General features: G+C 36.5%; 1 pseudogene; it reads left to right on the forward strand.

The window, feature by feature from the left end:
- Positions 1 to 485: 485 nt before the first annotated feature.
- Positions 486 to 22,277, forward strand: part of LOC107549712 (peroxisomal acyl-coenzyme A oxidase 3-like) — a 24,499-nt pseudogene continuing 2,707 nt past the window's right edge.

A 22,277-nucleotide genomic window follows, 5' to 3' on the forward strand; every position in this document is an offset into this window, starting at 1 on the left:
AAGGGTGCCGCGACTAAAAAAAGGTTGGGAAACACTGATCTAGTATACTTCAGTACCCGACGCAACAACGTGTCCTCTACTTTCAGTCATATCATGAGATTATACAATCATGGCCTTACAAATCATAAAGAGACATCGATTGTTGATTCATTAATGAAGGTTAATGTTAATGCAATAATAAGCAAATATTAAAATAAAATAAATACAAAACAAGTTAACATTCATGTAGAGTAATAAATACTATTGTTCATTGTTGATTCATGATATCAGTTAATATGTTATCTGAATAATTCAAAATCACAATGGAGCATTTTAGAGACAAAATATCTCAAACTATGACTCGCTTATAGATAAATCCACAATACACAAAGCCATCTGTCATTATAAATGCTTTCTTGTTATTCTTTTACCTGGTTTTTATGATCTTTCCATTTGTTTAATTATTTTTGATAGCCCTAGCTAATGTTGGTTTTTTTAATCTGCAGGAGTTTGTGATAAACTCCCCAGACTTTGAAGCAGCAAAGTTCTGGGTAGGGAACTTGGGAAAGACGGCCACTCATTCAGTCGTATTTGCACATCTCTACACCCCTGATGTAGAGGCCTTCACTCCTTTGTAGTCCAAGTATGTGTGAAAATATATTTTTCAGTTAATTTGCTTGTCTTGTTAGAGCAGCTGTGAATGATTTGGTTTTAATGTAATTATATTTTTAGGTCAGGAATCCAAAGACCTTGCTGGCAATGCCAGGAGTGATGGTCGGGGATATGGGAAATAAACTGGGTCAGAACGGTCTGGATAATGGGTGAGTTTACTGCTAGACTGTGGCCTGCTGAGCTGTTGTGATTACAGTATTTGGACATCAGATGGCGGTAAAAGAAAACCATAAATGGATGTATCCATCTGATATCTGTCTCACTTCATCTCCATACTATATCCTTCTGTTCAAATAAATGAAAATGTTATTCTTCATTATACTTTTCATTGTAATCATTTAACAAAAACAATTTTCGGAGTGTCCAAAATAAAGTAATGATTTTGTTTTTGTCAGTTTTGCAGTGTTCCACAATGTGAGGATACCTCAGGAAAACTTGCTAAAAAAACAGGAGATGTTACCCTGACGGGCGCTACGTTTCACCTTTTAAAGTAAGCAATATTATATGATTGCCTAGTAAACATTACATGTACTGCCTGGTTTTATTATCCATTTACAAAAGAAAAGGTTATATGCATACAAATTCATAATTGCAATACAACAGCATTTATTAATATTTGTTAATGTTAATTTTCTGTATTTATTAATAGATTTTCAACATTATTGCATTAAGAACTAAAATGAGCTAACAACTCACATTGACCTAGATTAATAAAAATTTAAAACAAAATGATTGTTCATTGTTAGTTCAGGATACCTAATGCATTAGCTGTTAATGTTTAGAACCTTATTGTAACACCTTTCATTTTTCAAATATAGGACATGTGCAAAGCAACAGTATTTGCTTTGTTATTATGGACGCAGGAAAAAACAGCTATTTTGGTTTGTATCTGTGTAGACATCTTGCAGTGCTTTGCTCCCTCTGCAGTAAGAGAAAGTAAGGAGTGGTGCAGCAGCTGTTATTCCAGCTGCTGTGCTGTGCTATGCAAGATGTAGGAAAAGGAATCCCTATGCTTTCCTTTCAAACAAACAGAGAGTTTTTAATCACAGTGAAAGCCAGAACATCAGCCAATATTGCTGACAGAAAGACATAAAGGGCTTTTTCTGAAAACAAACGAGAGGCGAGAGGTTGAGGATGCCCTTCTTTTTCCTCACATTTTTTGTGGTTTCACTCTAAAAAATGCTGGGTTGTTTCAACCCAGTGTTGGGTCAAATATGGACTAACCCAACTATCGGGTTAGAAGGAATCCCTATGCTTTCCTTTCAAACAAACAGAGAGTTTTTAATCACAGTGAAAGCCAGAACATCAGCCAATATTGCTGACAGAAAGACATAAAGGGCTTTTTCTGAAAACAAACGAGAGGCGAGAGGTTGAGCCATGGAAAAATCGGGTTAAATTTTGGTTACATTTTTAAATTAACTTTTTAACCCAACAGTTGGGTTAGTCCATATTTGACCCAACATTGGGTTGAAACAACCCAGCATTTTTAGAGTGTCGTGTCTGTGTTTTCAATAACTTCAATTACATGTTTCTTTCCATCCTGTCTTTTTTCTAACCACACACCTTTATAGGACCCCAATAAGCGGGTTGGGGCATCTTTAGGGGCTCTGTCAGGAGGCAGGGTAGGCATTACAAGGATAGCACTGGTCAATCTGAAGCTTGCGGTGACTGTGGCTGTGCGATTCTCTGCCACACGCAAACAGTTTGGGCGCAAAGAGGACGAGGAGATTCCAGTGCTGGAATATCAGCTATTTCATGACTGAAGAAAACAGTCTTTCACTACATCAGGAAGACCCTGGACAAGTCATAAGTCTTCTTTTGTTAGTCATGGTCTTCATTTTCTTCCTTTAATTTACCTTTACTTCATTAATTCTCTTAAATAAATCATAAACTTAAAAAAATAAAAATATATGTGGGGAAACAAATCCTATTTTACATGTATTTACTATGTACTATGTAATAACTAGGTACTAACCATGAATCTAACCTAAACCTAACCACGATGCATATTACATTCCTTTTATTATTCAGTACTTTCTTGTGTAAGTGCACTGTAAATAAATAAACAGTGAACCAAAATATATTTGTAAGTATTGGCAACATTTAACATCGCATGGAACATTTAATAGGCTTTTATAACCACCAGTAAAAAAAATTTATTTTATCAGAGTATCACTGAGGGTTGCTGCTTATACTCTATACTGATTTAGATCAAACTAAGTGTATGTGCACTTTTTTGCCTTTGCTCATATTTACTAAGGGTGCCAGTATTAATGGTTGGCACTGTAGATACTGTTTATACTGACTTGTAGTTATGCAATTATCATGACTGTCTGTGCAGCTCATTTTGAGGGTCTAATTATCCCCTAACACAATAAAAATAGATGGGAATTATTACATACCTCGCATAATTTATATTTATATTCATATTCTCACATATATTATATTTGTAGTCTCTGACAAGCTACAATAGAGGTTTTCTGTTTTTAACATGAATTTGAAATGTCTTGCTTTTTATGTTTTTCTCCCTCAATCAAGGTAAAGGAAGGATTGAATCCCCTCTTGAGACTGTGAATTTTTTAGAGGACATGAATAGCATTCTGCAGAGCAAGTTCACAGTTGGCTCAGTGGAAGAGTGCATGAACTCAGCCGGTACGCAACATTAACACTACATTCTCCATAACAGGGACTCATATATGCACATTCTTTACAAGCGCACACACCAGCCACATTACTCATTTAGCATTCTCTTCACCTCAGTTACCTTTGTTCCCCTGGTGCTCTTCTTTTTCTTCTGCTAAACTCCAGACTTCAATTTTGCTTTTTGAATAATTTTAGCCTTGGGGTGAAGTATTATATGATTTTTAAGTATGGCTGTTGATCAATTAAAAAAAAACATTCAAATATATTTTCACATTCTCCAAATTAATGTGGAAAAACCTAAAAATATTTGTAAATATTTGAAATTTGACATTTTTATTTCATATTTTAATGGCCATATCACTGATACAAATACTATTATGATTTATTATTTATATTTATGTATATATATTAGTGATGTGATGGCATCCAAAATAAAAGTTTTTGTTTACATAATGTATGTGTGTGTATTCTGTATATTTATAACATACAGTATAAATTTTGAAAATATTTACATGTATTTGCATGTATATATTTATATTGATATAATTTATATTATATATAAATATATTTAATATATAAACATAACATATTTTACTTAAATATATACATGAATGTGTGTGTATATACATACACACATATTATGTAAAAACTTTTATTTTGGATGCGATTTTATCCAGCTTTACTCAGTGCAACATATAGTATAACATCCAAGTGAAAGATATAACACCAACAATTTAAGAAATAGAATCACTGATTTGGAAAAGGATCACCCCTCTCCTAAAAATGACTTGTAAACTCAATCAGGTGTAGCTAATCACCTTCTCAATGGCACATACTAGCTATTTGACTTTCAACTGTGATCAGCTGTGGTCATTTTGATTGGCTCAGCATGAAAAGAGCATTTCAGTCCTTGGCAGTGCAACTGAAGCAAACAATCAACTATGGGCACCCATCAAAAGATCTCCGGGATAAGGTTATGTACGGGCACAAGATGGGTCAAGAGATGGATACAAAAACGTTTCAAAGGCTTTATCAATGCCTAGAAGCACAGTGAAGTCTATTATTAAGAAGTGGAACGTATTTGGTACACAGACCCTCCCTGGATCAGGACGTCGCACCAAACTGGATGAAAGAGTCAGGAGGAAACTGCAGAGAGACTACAAAGAGGCCTACAGCAACTCTGAAACAGCTGCAGGAAATTATGACAAAGAATGGCCATTGTGTGCATGTGACAACAATATCCCAAATTCTCCACAAATGTGGCTTGTATGGGAGGGTTGCAAGAAAAAAAGTCACTCCTCAAAGAAAGGCCGCATGCAGTCAGACTGAGCTTTGCCAAAACACACCTTAAAAGATTCTGAGGCAGATGAGACTAAAATGTAATTATTTGGCCTCAACACCAAACGATACGTCTGGCAGAAATCCAGTACAGCTTAGCATCCAAATAACAGCATTCCTGCAGTAAAGCATGGAGCTGGTAATATCCTGTTATGGGGGAGCTTCTTTGCAGCAGGGACTGGGGCACTTGTCAGGATAGAAGGAAACATGGATTGGGCAAAATACCATCAAATTCTTGAGGAAAATCTGCTGCTCTCTGCCAGAAAGATGTAAATGGGAAGAAGGTTTACCTTCCAACATGACAATGACCCAAAGCACACAGCAGAACTGAGCACACAGTGGTTGAAGGAGAAAAAGGTGAATGTCCTTGCATGGCCTAGTCAGAGCCCAGACTTAAACCCCACTGAAAATCTGTAGAATGACTTGAAGACTACAGTCCATGATCAGTCACCATCAAACTTAACTGAACTTGAGCAGTTCTGTAAAGAAAAGTGGGCAAATATTGCAAAGTCTAGATGTGCAAAGTTAGTAGAGAAATATCCCAACAGACTAAAGGCTGTAATTAAAGCAAAAGGTGGTTCAACAAAATACTGACACAATGGGGTGATCCTTTTTCCAACTCAGTGATTCTGATTTTACTTAATTATTATTATATGTTGGTGTTATATCTTTCACTTGAATGTTATAAGTTGCACTGAGTAAATACAGCATTATCTTCATTTCAGGCTGCAAAGCATCAAAATGTGATTATTTTAAAGGGGGGTGATTCTTTTCTGTACCCACTCTGTGTGTGTGTGTATATAAACCGCTTAATTACAAGGAACTGTCTAAAAATATGTAACTGAAATTTGTGTCTTATTTTTGGAAGGTGAGGAAAGCCCATCACTTCCTGAGATGTCTTTTCAGAATCCCCACATTGCACAGATGACGGAAGGTACTGACAGTTGCGGAGACCATCATGTACCTAGAAACCTCAGTCAAGGTACCTCTTGTACTTAACCATGTGACAGTATGTCTCTGCTCAGAGAACTTCCTTTCTGAATTCCCCCAACTCCTTTGAAGCTGGATCTTTTGTTCAGCAAACTTGAACCTTAAAGTAAGCAGAATTAGTGTTTTTTATTAAATTAGTAATTAAAGGTATTTTGTTTTTATTTAGCAGTTACAAATAAATTAAAAATATTCTAACAGATTTGATGTACAATAAATGAACTTACTTTAATGCTAGCCAAAGGATGTGTTGGGAAGATATTAACAAAGCTACTGCAGGAATTGAAAAAATGGATACTGCGTTAATTGCGTTAATTATTTTTAACATATTAAAAAGCCATTATTAATCGAAGGAATTAACACATTATTTTTCCCAGATCTATTTTAAAGAAATCTAAGATTAAAGTTTAAAGCGAGGATTAGGATTAAAGTGAGATAATGTCATAGTTATGACACCATTATACTGTTTACATGCTGTGTTAAGATTAATCTTTCTTGTAATTAATTGGTATTGGTTATTTTTTCTTATCTGCTTAACTACATAAACACTGTGTTGCACTTGTGTGTTGATTCCATCACATTTTGTAGCTGTAATGCAGAATTCATTTTGCACAGAATCCAAAACTTTAATCAGTTGAAGCACTGATGTTTCCTTCAAGAAATACAAATCTAGTCCAGTTCTGTTATGCAGCTAGTGAAGTTTTAGTTTAGTTTAATAGAGTCATTATTCATTCATGCTCAGAGGAAGCCAAATAAGCAAAATCATGTCAATTTCATGTCCCACTTTCATGGTGCTGGTTTTGTGCAATCCAAGATGTTCGTGTGTAAAATGTTTTTTTAAATTTTTTTTCTGAGCACATTATCTAATACAGAAACGGTCCCACCTTCACCGCACACAGAGAGAATGTGAGAATCTGCATAACGCTCTCTTTTTGTGTGGTTTATTGTTAAAAGTGCTCCTTGATGCTGCAGACTGCTCCAGAGGGAGACTTTTACATCCTGAACCAAGCTGCACATCTGCTCAACATCTGCTCTCTTTATTGACAGAATTCTTCAGCTGGTGACTCACCTCATTGTTGCCTGGTTACAGGGGTTAGAGAATCATCGTTTGAATTGGACGAGGATAGGGAGTGGACTACATAGTTTTTAACTGACTCTTGTTACCTATCGCATCATGTGACAAGTGCCCAGGGTCTAGATCTAGACCAGTTTTAATAATAATTTATGCATTTAGCAGACGCTTTTATCCAAAGCGACTTAGAGTGCATTCAGGCTATACATTTTTTACCAGTACGTGTGTTCCCTGGGAATCGAACCCACGACCTTTTCCGCTGCTAACGCAGTGCTCTACCACTGAGTTTTAATATTGTTACACATCCCAGCTGTTTTGCATCAAAACTTTGAATGCTCTCATTCTTTACCTATAACAGTCCATGATTGAATCAGTCATTTACAGGCCAACTGAATCATGACACACTAAAGGAATAGTTCAACCAAAGATTCTGTCATCATTTGCTTGCCTTCATGTCGCTCCAAACCTGAAAGACCCGTGAAGCCTTTATATACTTAATATATTATGAAAGTGTTTTTAAAGCATCAATTATGACTTGTAATGAGGTTTAGGCTCATTTCCACTGTCAGATAGTATTTTTTCTTTTTTTTTAAGGGGCAATATTGCACAACTACATTTATTTTGAGGTATTATTTTGACTAGAACCAAACTAAATATATTGAATTCATAAATTATTAATAGAGACCATTTGAATCTAACTCCAAATAGAAAAAAGCAAGAATAATCTAGAATGAACCAATGTCACTATATACATCAATACAAACATAAATATTTGCCTGCAAATATTTGTCATATTCACTCATTTCTTCAGAACTTATTGGCTTGATTGAGTGTAGTGAAGATATTTGAGTAGAGTTTCCCTCTGTGTGGTCTTGTTTCATAACCGACTTGTTTTCTTATTTAGAGAGGACTGAGGGTTGTTTCTGGTTTATTATTTCCTTTATAAAGATGGGAAAGCAGTTTTGTTGTTTATAAATCTTAAAGGATGTTATGGATGTCTTGGTTTGAACTGAATAGGTTACATTTCACAGCTTTGTAGCATTCTGTCATCATTTGCTTGCCTTCATGTCGCTCCAAACCTGAAAGACCCGTGAAGCCTTTATATACTTAATATATTATGAAAGTGTTTTTAAAGCATCAATTATGACTTGTAATGAGGTTTAGGCTCATTTCCACTGTCAGATAGTATTTTTTCTTTTTTTTAAGGGGCAATATTGCACAACTACATTTATTTTGAGGTATTATTTTGACTAGAACCAAACTAAATATCTTGAATTCATAAATTATTAATAGAGACCATTTGAATCTAACTCCAAATAGAAAAAAGCAAGAATAATCTAGAATGAACCAATGTCACTATATACATCAATACAAACATAAATATTTGCCTGCAAATATTTGTCATATTCACTCATTTCTTCAGAACTTATTGGCTTGATTGAGTGTAGTGAAGATATTTGAGTAGAGTTTCCCTCTGTGTGGTCTTGTTTCATAACCGACTTGTTTTCTTATTTAGAGAGGACTGAGGGTTGTTTCTGGTTTATTATTTCCTTTATAAAGATGGGAAAGCAGTTTTGTTGTTTATAAATCTTAAAGGATGTTATGGATGTCTTGGTTTGAACTGAATAGGTTACATTTCACAGCTTTGTAGTCAGTAGGTTTGAATTTTGCATAGTTCATCTGTTCATGCTGTTACTATAGCATGAATGCACATAAGTTCATCCCTCTATGGACCTAGAGTTTGGGTTACTTCTGTGTCATGATTTGAAGAAATACGTCCAAACCTCAGCCATCCAAAACACGAGACCTCTTGTTCTTTAGTCACAGTCCCCACCCAGATACCCAATCCATGATTACATCTGTGTGTGCACCAAACCTCTGCAGAACAGACCTATTCCAACAATAGATCTGATATCTGTTCAGTATTGTATTATTTAGTGGCCCTTTTTTGGCCCTTTCCACATAATTGAGGAAACTGTGTTTGCCAGCTGCAGTCCATTACACTTTATTCAGTTTGTTTTAACAGTCAAGTTTAAACAAAATATCCACTTATTTTCAGATTCTTATTCAATATTTTGCATCATCTGTCCATCTTTTTAATATCATTATATCATTTGATGTTGTGTCCTCAGTGCCTCTGGCAGCGTACAAGTGACTGGTGTGTTTCTTACTGGGTGAGAGCCAAAGGAAGCTGTTTCATGAGAAATATTCTGGACTGGGAGACTTTGAGGCATGGAACAACAGCCAAGTATGTTTTAATCCTGATTTTAATAGCATGAGACCTTAAAATGTCATGGATCTATGTTTGCTGGCAGCACAGAGGGAGGTGAGGTATGCTATAGGTTTGTAAAACGCATTACCCAGCTACCTTATACCTCACACTGAGAGTGTTTACATGCCTCATCTTTTGATTATGCTTAATAGCCTCATGGAAACTTATCTTTTTTACATGTCATAAATGGTTTAAAGGGATAGTTCACCCAAAAATTTTATGTTTATTTGCTTACCCCCAGGGCATCCAAGATGTAGGCGACTTTGTTTCTTCAGTAGAACACAAACGAAGATTTTTAACTCAAACCGTTGCAGTCTGTCAGTCTTATAATGGAGGTGAATGGGAATCACATCTTTGAGAGTAAAAAAAACATACACAAACAAAACCAAATTATTATTGATGTGTAAAGACACGAAACGATCGGTCTGTGCAAGAAACTGAACAGTATAATTGTTTACCTCTTATACACCACAGTGTCCAACATCCGACGCGTGTATGCACGCGTGCCTCTGGCATAGTAGACATAGATATATATAAGTAGATTCCCGCAGCCCATAGAAACAGTCACTAATGAGGCATCTACATATATATACTGTATATATATATACATATATATATACCTATATATATATATATCTATGTCTACCAGTGTTGGGCAAGTTACTCTGAAAATGTAATTAAATTACAGATTACGGATTACTCCTTTTAAAAGTAATCACGTTACTGTTCTGATTACTTTATTTCAAAAGTAATTAGTAATTAGTTGCATTACTAGTTACGTTACTTTTTTCTCCATGAAATTTATGAAATCCCAGCATACACGCTCCGAACAGTATAATTGTTTACCTCTTATACACCACAGTGTCCAACATCCGACGCGTGTATGCACGCGTGCCTCTGGCATAGTAGACATAGATATATATAAGTAGATTCCCGCAGCCCATAGAAACAGTCACTAATGAGGCATCTACATATATATACTGTATATATATATACATATATATATACCTATATATATATATATCTATGTCTACCAGTGTTGGGCAAGTTACTCTGAAAATGTAATTAAATTACAGATTACGGATTACTCCTTTTAAAAGTAATCACGTTACTGTTCTGATTACTTTATTTCAAAAGTAATTAGTAATTAGTTGCATTACTAGTTACGTTACTTTTTTCTCCATGAAATTTATGAAATCCCAGCATACACGCTCCCGATAAATATTTGTTATTAAAGCATCAACATCCACAGAACACTGTTATTTTTAACTAAAGCAGCGGCTGCTGCGTGCATGGTTTGGCATGGCAGAATACCAGCAAGGAGCACTGCATTTATAATCTCTAAAAGACATCTCAGTTCATTGCAATCTCATAAAACTCTGTTATAACACAATAAATATATGCATAATGAATCTTTCATAATGTCTACAATTCGTGTGTTATAATGAGAGGATTCATGAGCATGCAAATTTCAGCTCTGCATTGCTCAACGCTGCAAACACGTGTTATAGCCTAAATAGAAGCTCTGCATACGCTTGCACCTGTTAATCGTTTATATTTTATATTAGTTCATGTTGCTTTTATGCAATAGATGAATAACAATTTATTTGTTTTAGATATTTTATGTTTAGATATTTCTATGCTGCTGGAGTCCCGTGAATCATTTTATTCTGCTGCATCCCGCACACACACGAGCGTCTACCCGCCCGCACCAGCACTCGCCCATCTTGTCCCGCGCTGCTGTTGCGTTGGGTCTCGCAGGAGCAGGTCTCTAATCCACTGGCACTGGACTCGACTACATCCTTTTTACAATCTCTAGATTATAAAACACTGCATTCTGTCAGCAATGTAACGCGGCAGTAACGTATAGAGACCTCGGCTTGTAACTATACTCTAATTTTTATATTAGTTCATGTTGCTTTTATGCAATAGATAAATAACAATTTATTTGTTTTAGATATTTTATGTTTAGATATTTCTATGTTGCTGGAGTCCCGTGAATCATTTTATTCTGCTGCATCCCGCACACACACGAGCGTCTACCCGGCCGCACCAGCACTCGCCCATCTTGTCCCGCGCTGCTGTTGCGTTGGGTCTCGCAGGAGCAGGTCTCTAATCCACTGGCACTGGACTCGACTACATCCTTTTTACAATCTCTAGATTATAAAACACTGCATTCTGTCAGCAATGTAACGCGGCAGTAACGTATAGAAACCTCTGCTTGTAACTATACTCTAATTACTATTTTGAAAATTATAACGTGTTAAATTACTCTGTTACTAAAAATGTAATCAAATTACAGTAACGCGTTACTAAGTAATGCGTTACTGCCCAACACTGATGTCTACTGTGCCAGAGCACGTACACGCGCCGGATGTTGGACACTGCGGTGTATTAGAGGTAAAAAAAATTATATAAATACTGTTCAGTTTCTTGCACAGACCGATCGTTTCGTGTCTTTACACATCAATGTATCGTCTCGAGCCGCAGGGTTTAAATTGGTTTTGTTTGTGTATGTTTTTTTTTACTCTCAAAGATGTGATTCCCATTCACTTCCATTATATGACTGACAGACTGCAACGGTTTGACTTAAAAATCTTCGTTTGTGTTCTACTGAAGAAACAAAGTCACCTACATCTTGGATGCCCTGGGGGTAAGCAGATAAACATCACATTTTCATTTTTGGGTGAACTATCCCTTTAAGCAAAACATACACACTCACACACACATTTTTACAGGTGTTTTACCCATATTTTGAATTACGCATTGCATTGTGTAGTGTTTTAGGTTGAAGGTAATGTCTGTAAATGTTCCAAAAAATTTACTGGTAGATTGGGGTCAGTAAGATTTTTTAATGTCTTTAAAATAAATCTCTTATTCTAACCTGTGTTTATTTGATAAAAAATACAGTGAAAACAGTAATATTGTGAAATATTATGTCAATTTAAAATTGTATATATTTTAATAATCTAATATTCTTTATTCTATTTGAATATATTTTAAAATGTAGTTTATTCCTGTTATGACAAAGCGGAATATTCAGCAGTCATTATGCCGGTCGTTAGTGTCATATGATACTTCAGAAATCATTGTAATGCTGATTTTGTGCTTAAAACAAAACAACAACAACAACAAAAACATTTCTTTTAATTATCAATGTTGAAAATGATTGCTTAATATTTTTCTGGAAACCATGATATATTTTGGCAGGAATCTAATTTTGGTAACACTTTAGAATAGGGAACACTTATTCACTATTAACTACGACTTTTCTCTCAATAAATTTCTAATTTGCTGCTTATTAATAGTTAGTAAGTTTGTTGTTAGGTTTAAGTATTGGGTAGGATTAGGGATGTAGAAAAAGGTCATGTAAAATAAGACATTAATATGTGGTTAATTAATACTAATAAATATTACTAATATTCTAGTAATATGCATGCTAATAAGCAACTAGTTAAGAGACCATAAAATAAAGTGTTACCCTAATTCTTTATTAAAAGAAAAGAGAGATTTTAGATTTTTTTTTTTTACTAACCCCAAACTTTTGAACAGTATATTTTTTTCTCTCTCTTTCTTACCATTACCAATTATCACTCTGTATATAAACACCTTTACAGGCCTTCTGACTGTTAATTCAATATACACATTTCTGTTAATGTTTTTCAAAACCATACAGTGTTAATCTACTGTATATATGCCAGCCATCTCATGTCAAAAGCTGGGCCAATTTACCTGAATTCACCCTAGACAACCATAGACACGTGCTGTAAACGCTTAGTTCTTTAGTGTTGTCCTTAAAGACTGTCTTAAAGACTTTTGACTAAAAGTTAAAGTTATGATATATATATATATATATATATATATATATATATATATATATATATATATATCTATTCAAGAATCATGTTTCACCATGTAGTTGTTACTGTTGTTATTCATGGGCACATAGAATGTTGTTTTTGTTAATATTTTAGTATCAGGCTGAAATGTGGGGTTAGTGCACCCTAAGGCTTCCTGTTAATACCTTCTGTACAGTGATGTTCCGTTTATGACTTATATCTAATATAAAACAGACCTCTGGTTGCTCAGACACGTCTTAAACATTGAACAGACACTTGGCTCAGACATATCCCTTACTTAATATCTATTCCACTGAGCTACAAATCTACATCACACTGGGCATTTCAAAGGGCCACTGTCTGACCTTCACATCTTGAAGGATTTAAATCCTTTCTGCCATATCAGATTCATTTAGACCCTTATATGTGCTCCGTGGGGTCAGAATCACGTGCAGGATGTGTGAAAGCTGCTCGCATCACGTTTCTGATGATATGAAAGTATCACGGTTGGACCAAATCTGACCTCAGCACAGTAATGAAACACAGCAGTTACACCACATGTACATCCAGTGACCTAGAAAATTATTTGGACAAACATTTACCATTTCAAAAATAAACTTTTTGTGTGTGTGTGTGTGAATTTTGTTTTTAAAAGTGTTCATTCCTTTCAAATAAATTCCATTTGGTTTTGGTATTTTGTTTTGTCTAATGCCATGACATACTTTTTAAAAATGTGGCTTAAATGTTCAAATGCTCACTATGGGTGTGTATGTGTGTGTGTGTGTGTGTGTGTTATGAGGTTCTAGTCCAGCTAAAAACAAGCAGTCACTTAAAGGTAATATTATATAATGAGTGGAGCTTGGACACTGTTTGGTAAGCGCCTTAATGTGAGAGTGTGTTTAACTAGAGCACTTTGGAGACATGAACAAGAATAGGGGGGACAGAATGTGATCGAGCAGGTTACAGTATGTGACCATGATTAAACTGTCTTAAAACCTGCAGTGAGGACAAGAGAAAAAATGTATAAAACAGACCTTTTTCACACATAATACTGACCCAGCAACCACCAAACACAGAGAATCACTGTCTAGCAACCAGACACAAACACAAGCACATTGCTAAGGTCTTGAAGGTTGTTTTTTTTTTTCGTTTAATTTTTTCCCCCTCTATTAACAACCCAATTGGTGTCTCGTCTGTGTGTCATGACCTGGCTTGTGATTATGTGGGTCAAACTGTCTTCATTTGTCCCTTGACTCCATAAACACTCATGGTAGATATAGTATATGTTTGAGTTTGTGTCCTTGGGTTCACTTTTTCCTGTAACTTCTCTCTCTCTCTCTCTCTCTCTCTCTCTTGCTCTCTTTCTCTCTGTAGGTGTATTATTGTCACTCATTGGCTATTGCCTATATTGAGCACACAGTGCAGCAGCGTTTCCATGATCTGATTCAGGATGAACAGACTCCAGCTGCTCTCAGGTCAGTGATGAGGCGTCTCTGTGCTCTCTATGGCCTGTGGACCTGTGGACCAACCACATGGCCATCCTGTATCAAGGTAAACCACTCTTCTCTGCGGTGGTTTCTTTGTTTTTTCATTCATGTCTGCCAGTACTGGCTATGTGACACAAATTATGTGTTAAGGCTTGAATAGACTACACGACTTTTGCCTAGATATTTGCCCTTATTTTCAGTCTGGACAAATTGACACCAGTTGGCAAAAGTCAGAGCCAGTCTGCAGATTTGAGTTGTAGTGTAATGTATGATGGGCACAGACTGTGATTAAATCCAGTCGATACATTTGATATTTTGAGTCGATATTAGAACACATAGTGTTCAAACAAATAGTTTTCACTTTTATCAAAAGTCCCCTAGCAAGTCCCCTGTGTTTCTGCTCGAGTTTGTGTTTGAAATGACTTGAAAGACTGTGATTGGTGTATGATGTCCAGTTTTTCCTCTGTAACTATTTACAAAGTCTGCGAGTGTATGATGCCTAGTGTTTTCAAAACACTTCCAATTCTAAATGCCATGTAGCCTTTACATACACTACCTTGATAATTGATAATAATACGAAATGTTTGTTGAGCAGCAAATCAGCGTATTATAATGATTTCTAAAGGATCAAGTGACACTGAAGGCTGGATTAATTGCTGCTGAAAGTTTATTCACAGGAACAAATTACAATTTAAAATATATTCAAATAGAAACCAGTTATTTTAAAATGAAATAATATTTCACAACGTTACTGTTTTAACTATTTTTAACAAATAAATTTAGCCTTGATGAGCATAAAAAATGTTAACACTTTACAGTAAGGCCCCATTGGTTAACATTAGTTAATGCAATAACTAACATTAGCAATGAACAATACATTTGTTACAATACTTATAATTATTATAATTACTAATAATTATTCTTTATTAACATTAGGTAATAAAAACACAACTGATTCTTTTTAGTTCATGTTAGCACAAGTCCATTAAATAATACTAGCAGACACAACTTTAGGTTTGAATAATGTATTAGTAAATGTTGACATTAACATTAACAAAGAATGCTTTAGAAGTATTTTTCATTGTTAGTTCATGTTCAAAGGGAACCTTATTATAAATTGTTACAAAAAAATCAGTTCATGAGCTCATAGTCCACTTCAGACATTCTACTAACTGTATCTTCTCTTGTATCTACAAGTATGATACAAACATCAGGAAGGTTTTAACATAGCAGGTGCCCTCTCATTTTCTCTGTGTAGCTGAAGGATGATGCTGTGGTGCTGGTTGCTGTGATTGCTCCTCCTGACTTCATCCTGAACTCACCCATTGGCAAAGCAGATGGTGAGGTAAGAGAACGCATGCACAGACACACATCTGCACATGAGGAAGAGGCCTCGCCAGTCCTCCACTGTGACTGTGGAATCACTTGTGTAGACAAATGTCTCAGAGAGGTGCAGAAGTGATCATCGAATTTCCAGTGACTCCAAAAAAAGTATTTTCTTACCCATTTTTCCAGTGACTTTTAATTAACTGGTGACTAGGCGATTTTAGTGGAAGATCTGTATAAAGTCAGTTCCTTTGAGTTCACACAGGTGTTCTAGCAACGTAACCACTGGTGTTTAACTTGTGTGTGTGTGTGTGTGTATTCATGTGTATTTAAACAGTTATTTTCAATTGTAATATTTGTAATAATTGTATTTATTTGAATAAATACAGCCTTGGAGAGCATAAGAGACTTCTTTCAAAAACATTTTAAAAAATCATAATTATTCCAATATTTTGACCAGTGATATGTATATGTGTGTGTGTGTGTCCACATTTAAAGACATTTTAAGGCCACTGTTATGACTGTATTCATGTAAGTGTACATCATTTTTTATCATATTTTTTTCAGATGTACTGTACACATATTTAGGGAAGTTTTTATGAGAAAAATACATAATTATACCTCCAAATGATACAAGTTGTTTACAGATTTGGAAATATAAAAATGTATTTTCTAAATAGAATCATTTTTTCTTGCTAGTCTATTAAATAAGTTGGCCTTTGAGACTGACATGTAGTGATGATGCAATATTTACTGAAAAATATCACAGCTTAATATCACCACCAATCATTAGAACTTTGGGTGGTGCATTTATTACCTCTTTTCACAAAACAACAAGAAAAAAGCAGACAAGTTAATAAAAACAAACTAATTCCCAGTAAAAAATCTAGAGGGTTTTTCTATTGTACTGCCCTCAACATCCCTTCAGAAACATGATTCTGACTAGACATTATGGTTACTGACTCATTCCTCCAGTCATATTCTCTCAGCACTTGTTTGGCAGGACATACATTTCTGAGGTTAAGAAAAAAACAGAGCTTAGACAGAGCTTAGACAGAGCTGAGCAGTCACACACACACACACACACACACGCCCCACTGACACAGAGACCTTTGTACTGATTCCCCTGCTGAGTGAAACACTTCATGTTTACAGTTGGGAAGATGTTTACTGGAAATGAACTCTTCACTTTGGCATTCAATTCATTTTCTGACTCATCTGAAGTTCTGATAAAAGGCAGTCTTATTTATTAAAGCCCTCCACATGCTTGTCTTTTGTTGCATGGTTTCTACGGGTCAAAGGGGTGGTTCACTGTTTTTTTTCTAGGCTTGATTGTGTTTATGGGGTGCAATCTAACATGTGTTAATGCTTCGTTTAAAAAAAAACGCATTATTTTTCACATAATTTACCTTTATTCCAAACCACTTTGAGAAACGGGCTGATCTTTTCCTGTTTTTTTGAAGCCCCGCCCTCAGTAATAGGCGATGGGCTGTGTTGTGATTGGCTAAACCGCATCTAGTGCGCGTCTAAGCGTCTCGCCCCTCACCTCAGTGGCATGTGCTCCGGTTGTATTGTAAACAACGGCGTTGTTAATATCGCTTATCAGTTTGAGCCCGATTGAGAAGCAAAGGATATTAGTGAAGAGGATCATGCAGAACCTTTTAATGGTAGGCCTATGTTTTTTTTGTTTGTTGTTGTCTCATACTTTTAGGTATGCTGTTATTTGTAAATGCTACTGCTTATGTTAGCTTTTAATATACGGTTTTATCCTGATTAAAGCTTTAATACAGTACGGCAACTGCACGCGCGTCCATGTTTAACGCTTCTCATAGCTATGTAAAAAATAAGTGTATAATTGAAATAAGTCAGTGAAAAAGTCACTTTCACTGACTTTTTCATTAACTGTTCCCTCCTGGTGGAATGACCTGCCCAACTCAATCCGAGCAGCTGAGTCCTTAGCCATCTTCAAGAATCGACTAAAAACGCATCTGTTCCACCTTTATTTGACCCTCTAACTCTAGCACTTTCTATTCTATTTTAATTCAACTTTATCTATATTTATCTTCTTTTTATTTAAAAAAAAAACAAAACAAAAAAAACAAACACTAGCGTTCTATTTTTTCTATTCTATCTACTTGTTTTTCTTTATGTGTGTGTGTGTGTGTGTATAATATATATATATATATATATATACACACACCTTGCTACGTGTACTGCGTTAGGCTAACCGAAACTTGTCATTTGCACTTATATACAGTATCTCACAAAAGTGAGTACACCCCTCACTTTTTAGTAACCGTTTTAGTATATCTTCTCAAGGGACAATACTATAGAAATTAAACTTGGATATATTTTAGAGTAGTCAATGTTAGGGCTGTGATCGCCAGCAAAGTCACGATACGATACATATCACGATACAGAGGCCACGATACGATATGTATCACGATACATGACTGCACTGAATTTCACCTCAGCAGAATTTAGAAAAATAGCTGTTTATTAAACACTGCTTACTATAGTGCCATTTCTAACTATTGGCAGAGCAGGCAGTTGACCTCTGCATTATGAAGGGCCTCCATAACTGTACCACAGTACAATATAGGTAATGGCATATGGTTTCATGTTTACATTGTGCCCTCCCCAAGGTACAATATTCTGATTGTTTTTTAAGCCTATAAATAATAATGTACTCGTTCTAATACATTTATATTGTAATGTACTCATTCTAATATGTTAAAAAAATAATTTACATTGCTGGTAGGTTATCATCGCACAAATTAACACACTCTCTACAATAAAAAAAAAAAATTAGAAGAGTTCTAAACCAACGTGCTGCCTTCACTGTATCTAGCGCACACACTCTCAAGGCTGATTTAAGGCTGATTTATACTCGACGCGTCCGCAAGTTCACTTTGAGTACGAGCGACGTCGTTACGCGTGGCGGTGTGCATGACATTTTTTGTAACTTTCCTCGCAGCTCCACTTACGAAGATGCACGAGTTCAAAGCGACTCTAGCTGAACAGAAGCAGTTTGATATTAAGTTCAGTCACACACACAGATCATGTTGCGGCCGATCTCCGACATTCAGGAACAAACTTTTTAGCGCTGCCCCGCAGTTTTATCAACTAAATAGCTTAATCGCTCTAGAGCTACATTATCTTTCTCAACAAGGAGCTGGTAACATCATTGTTTCTAAAGGAATTAAAGCCATAGCTTTACTGTTAATAGAGAAACGCGGCAAAACGGTGGTAATTCATACATGTCAATGTGCTGCTTGTATAGCAGTACAGATTTACTGTCCTCTGAAAATAACTCACAGCCATTATTGTCAAAAGAGCTGGCAACAAAAGTGAGTACATCCTAAGTGATAACAGCTGTATGTCATTTAACCATGCAAAGCCACATGTCCTATTCATCATGTTCATGTTTTTGTCTGCTTGACAGGACCATACACATTTGTGTATCTTGTATTAGAGCCGTTAAAATTTGGTGCTTTGAGTACAATTCTCTCATACTGACCACTGGATGTTCAACACCTCATGGCAAAGAACTCTCTGAGGATTTGAGAATTAGAATTTTTGCTCTCCACAAAGGTGGCCTAGGCTATAAGAAGATCTGTAACACCCTTAAACTGAGTTGCAGTACAGTGGCCAGGGTCATACAGAGGTTTTCTAAGACGAGGTCCACTCGGAACAGGTCTCGCAAGGGTCGTTCAAAGAAGTTGAGTCCTCGTGCTGTGTGTCAGGTACAGAAGCTGGCTTCAATAAACAGACACATGAGTGCTGCCAGCATTGCTTTAGAGGTTGCAGAAGCGGGAGGTCAGCTTGTCAGTGCTCAAACCATATGCCGCACACTGCAACAAGTCAGTTTCCATGGCCATCGTCCCAGAAGGAAGCCTCTTCTAAAGCTGGCCCGCAAACAGTTTGCCGAAGACAACCTGTCCAAGAGCATGAATTACTGGAACCATGTCCTGTGGTCTGATGAGACTAAAATAAACTTGTTTGGCTCAGATGGTGTCCAGCATGTGTAGCGACGCCCTGGTGAGGAGTACCAAAGAAATTGTGTCTTGCCTATAGTCAAGCATGGTGGTGGTAGCATCATGGTCTGGGGCTGCATGAGTGCTGCTGGTACTAGGGAACTGCGGTTCATTGAGGGAAACATGGATTCCAGCATGTACTGTGACATTCTGAAGCAGAACATGATGCCCTCCCTTCAGAAACTGAGCCGAATGGCAGTTTTCCAACATGATAACGACCCCAAACACACCGCCAAGATGACAACTGCCTTGCTGAGAAAGCTGAAGGTGATGGAGTGGCAAAGTATGTCTCCAGACCTGAACCCTATTGAGCACCTGTGGGGCATCCTCAAGTGGAAGGTGGAGAAGCGCCATGTGTCTAACATCCAACAGCTCCGTGATGTCATTATGGAGGAGTGGAAGATGATCCCAGCAACAACCTGTGCAGCTCTGGTGAATTCCATGCCCAGGAGGATTAAGGCAGTGCTAGATAACAATGGTGCTCACACAAAATATTGACACTTTGGACACAGTTTTGACATATTCACTTAGGGTGTACTCACTTTTGTTGCCAGTTATTTAGACAACAATGGCTGTATGTTGAGTTGTTTTTAGAGGACAGTAAAACTGTACTGCTATACAAGCTGCACATTGACTGGTCTAAAGTATATCCAATCTTCATTTCTATAGTATTGTCCCTTGACAACATATAATAAAATGGTTGCTGAAATGTGAGGGGTGTACTCACTTTTGTGAGATACTGTATTGTTGCTCTTTTGTTAATTTTTACTGCTTTTATTGTCCTCATTTGTAAGTCGCTTTGGATAAAAGCATCTGCTAAATGACTAAATGTAAATGTAATAATTGGAGCAGTTCATTGTTGGAGCTGAGCTGAATGAGAGAGAGAAAGAGAGATGCAGAGCAGGGGGATGTGAGGAACAGTATTAAGAACCGCTGCTTTAGAACATTGATTTTGAAACTTGTGAATCCATTAGAATCGTTAGAAGACAGATTCATATATGAATAGATTTTTACGTGCACCCCTAGTTTTCTTCCTCTTCTCTAAAGCAGCGCAGCATGGTATCACCCCCTTTGCTGTCTTTCCCCGGGGGCGGGTTTATCTGGGTTTGTTATGTCACGAACCCGGGAAGTAACTCGTTGTAGTCCATACCAGCCGTTTTTGTAGGCATTAAACTGCCAGAATTTTAAAAGACGATATCTCCGTTTACATTGAACTTTCAGCTTCATAACTTTGCAGATATTGTTTATGCTCAAACAGCAACATTGCACACTAACTAACGTTAAAAAAGTGAAATCGCAATCAACCACCCCTTTAAAAAGTCTTAATTCACCCTTCCACAAAGTAAGGCCTTAAAAAGCCTTAAATCAGAGCAGAAAGTATTAAGTTCATAAAGTCATGACATTAAATTAATGTAGTATTTTTGTTTTCCAATACAGATATCTAAACATCCTTATCTCAAATACATTTACTTGAGATGCAAATGTAAAATTAAAAAATTAACACAATTATGTTAGTATATGCTTAAAACAAGAACAAATATCTGTTCATGGGGTATGAGAACTTGTTTTACCTTTGAATTAAGTTGATTGGCAGATATCTGTGCTTGTTTTAATCATGAACTCACTTAATTTTGATCACTTTCACAGAAAACAAAAATTCTAATGTAATTTTACTTCTGAAGTAAAATCTTTAGACATTTGCACTGGAAAACAAGACAAAAAATACTGTGGAAGAACAGCACTTTAGTGGGATCAGAAGTGTGATAAAAGTTATTTCCATATTCTAGTGCTTGGTAGCAAAGGTATTCTTAAACTTTTTTCTTTTTTATGAATTCAAAAGTAATTTAGGTTGGTTGGAAGTCGTATTGTCAAACTCTGAAGTGTTGCTAATAAAACTCATTGTTCGCTCCCTAGACATTTACATTAAGAGAACATACTGTGTTACGTATTATTTTCCCTTCAGTTTTTCCTTGAAGTTTCTTTACTTGGTGTTCATTTTTTTTTAAAGTCTTATACATTTTCCTTCATCAAACCTGCAGAAACGTCTCAGGTTACTTATGTAACCATGGTTCCCTGAGTAGGGAACGAGACACTGCGTCCTCTAGGGGTCGCTATGGGGAACGCCTCGTCGTGACCCATGTCTGAAGCATACATTGGAAAAAACACCAACTCGTTGGCCGGCGACAGCCATGATGTCACTACCGGTGCGACTATAGTATAAATAGGTGCCAGTAGCACACATCATTCACTTCTTCATCTGAAGCTTGTGTCCGCAGCATGGCAAGAAACCTAGAGGACACAGTGTCTCGTTCCCTACTCAGGGAACCATGGTTACATAAGTAACCTGAGACGTTCCCTTTCATGGGAACTTCGAACTGCGTCCTCTAGGGGTCACTATGGGGAACGGTATACCCACGCCACCATACTGAGGGGAGTGCATGCCAGAACCATGGCGAGCACTAAGTACCAACTCTACCATATTGCTATGGGAGTCGCCCCTGGGACGATAGACGACTGTCAGTGACGTTATTCCCTACGGCCAAAGGCCTAGGCTACATACCCCAAATACTTACCTGTTAGGCCCAGACTCCTGGGCCCGGGGTAGAGCTCAAGGCTTGGAATCAG

This window comes from Sinocyclocheilus grahami, unplaced genomic scaffold, assembly GCF_001515645.1.
Source record: "Sinocyclocheilus grahami isolate Dianchi unplaced genomic scaffold, SAMN03320097.WGS_v1.1 scaffold379.1, whole genome shotgun sequence".
Classification (NCBI taxonomy): domain Eukaryota; kingdom Metazoa; phylum Chordata; class Actinopteri; order Cypriniformes; family Cyprinidae; genus Sinocyclocheilus; species Sinocyclocheilus grahami.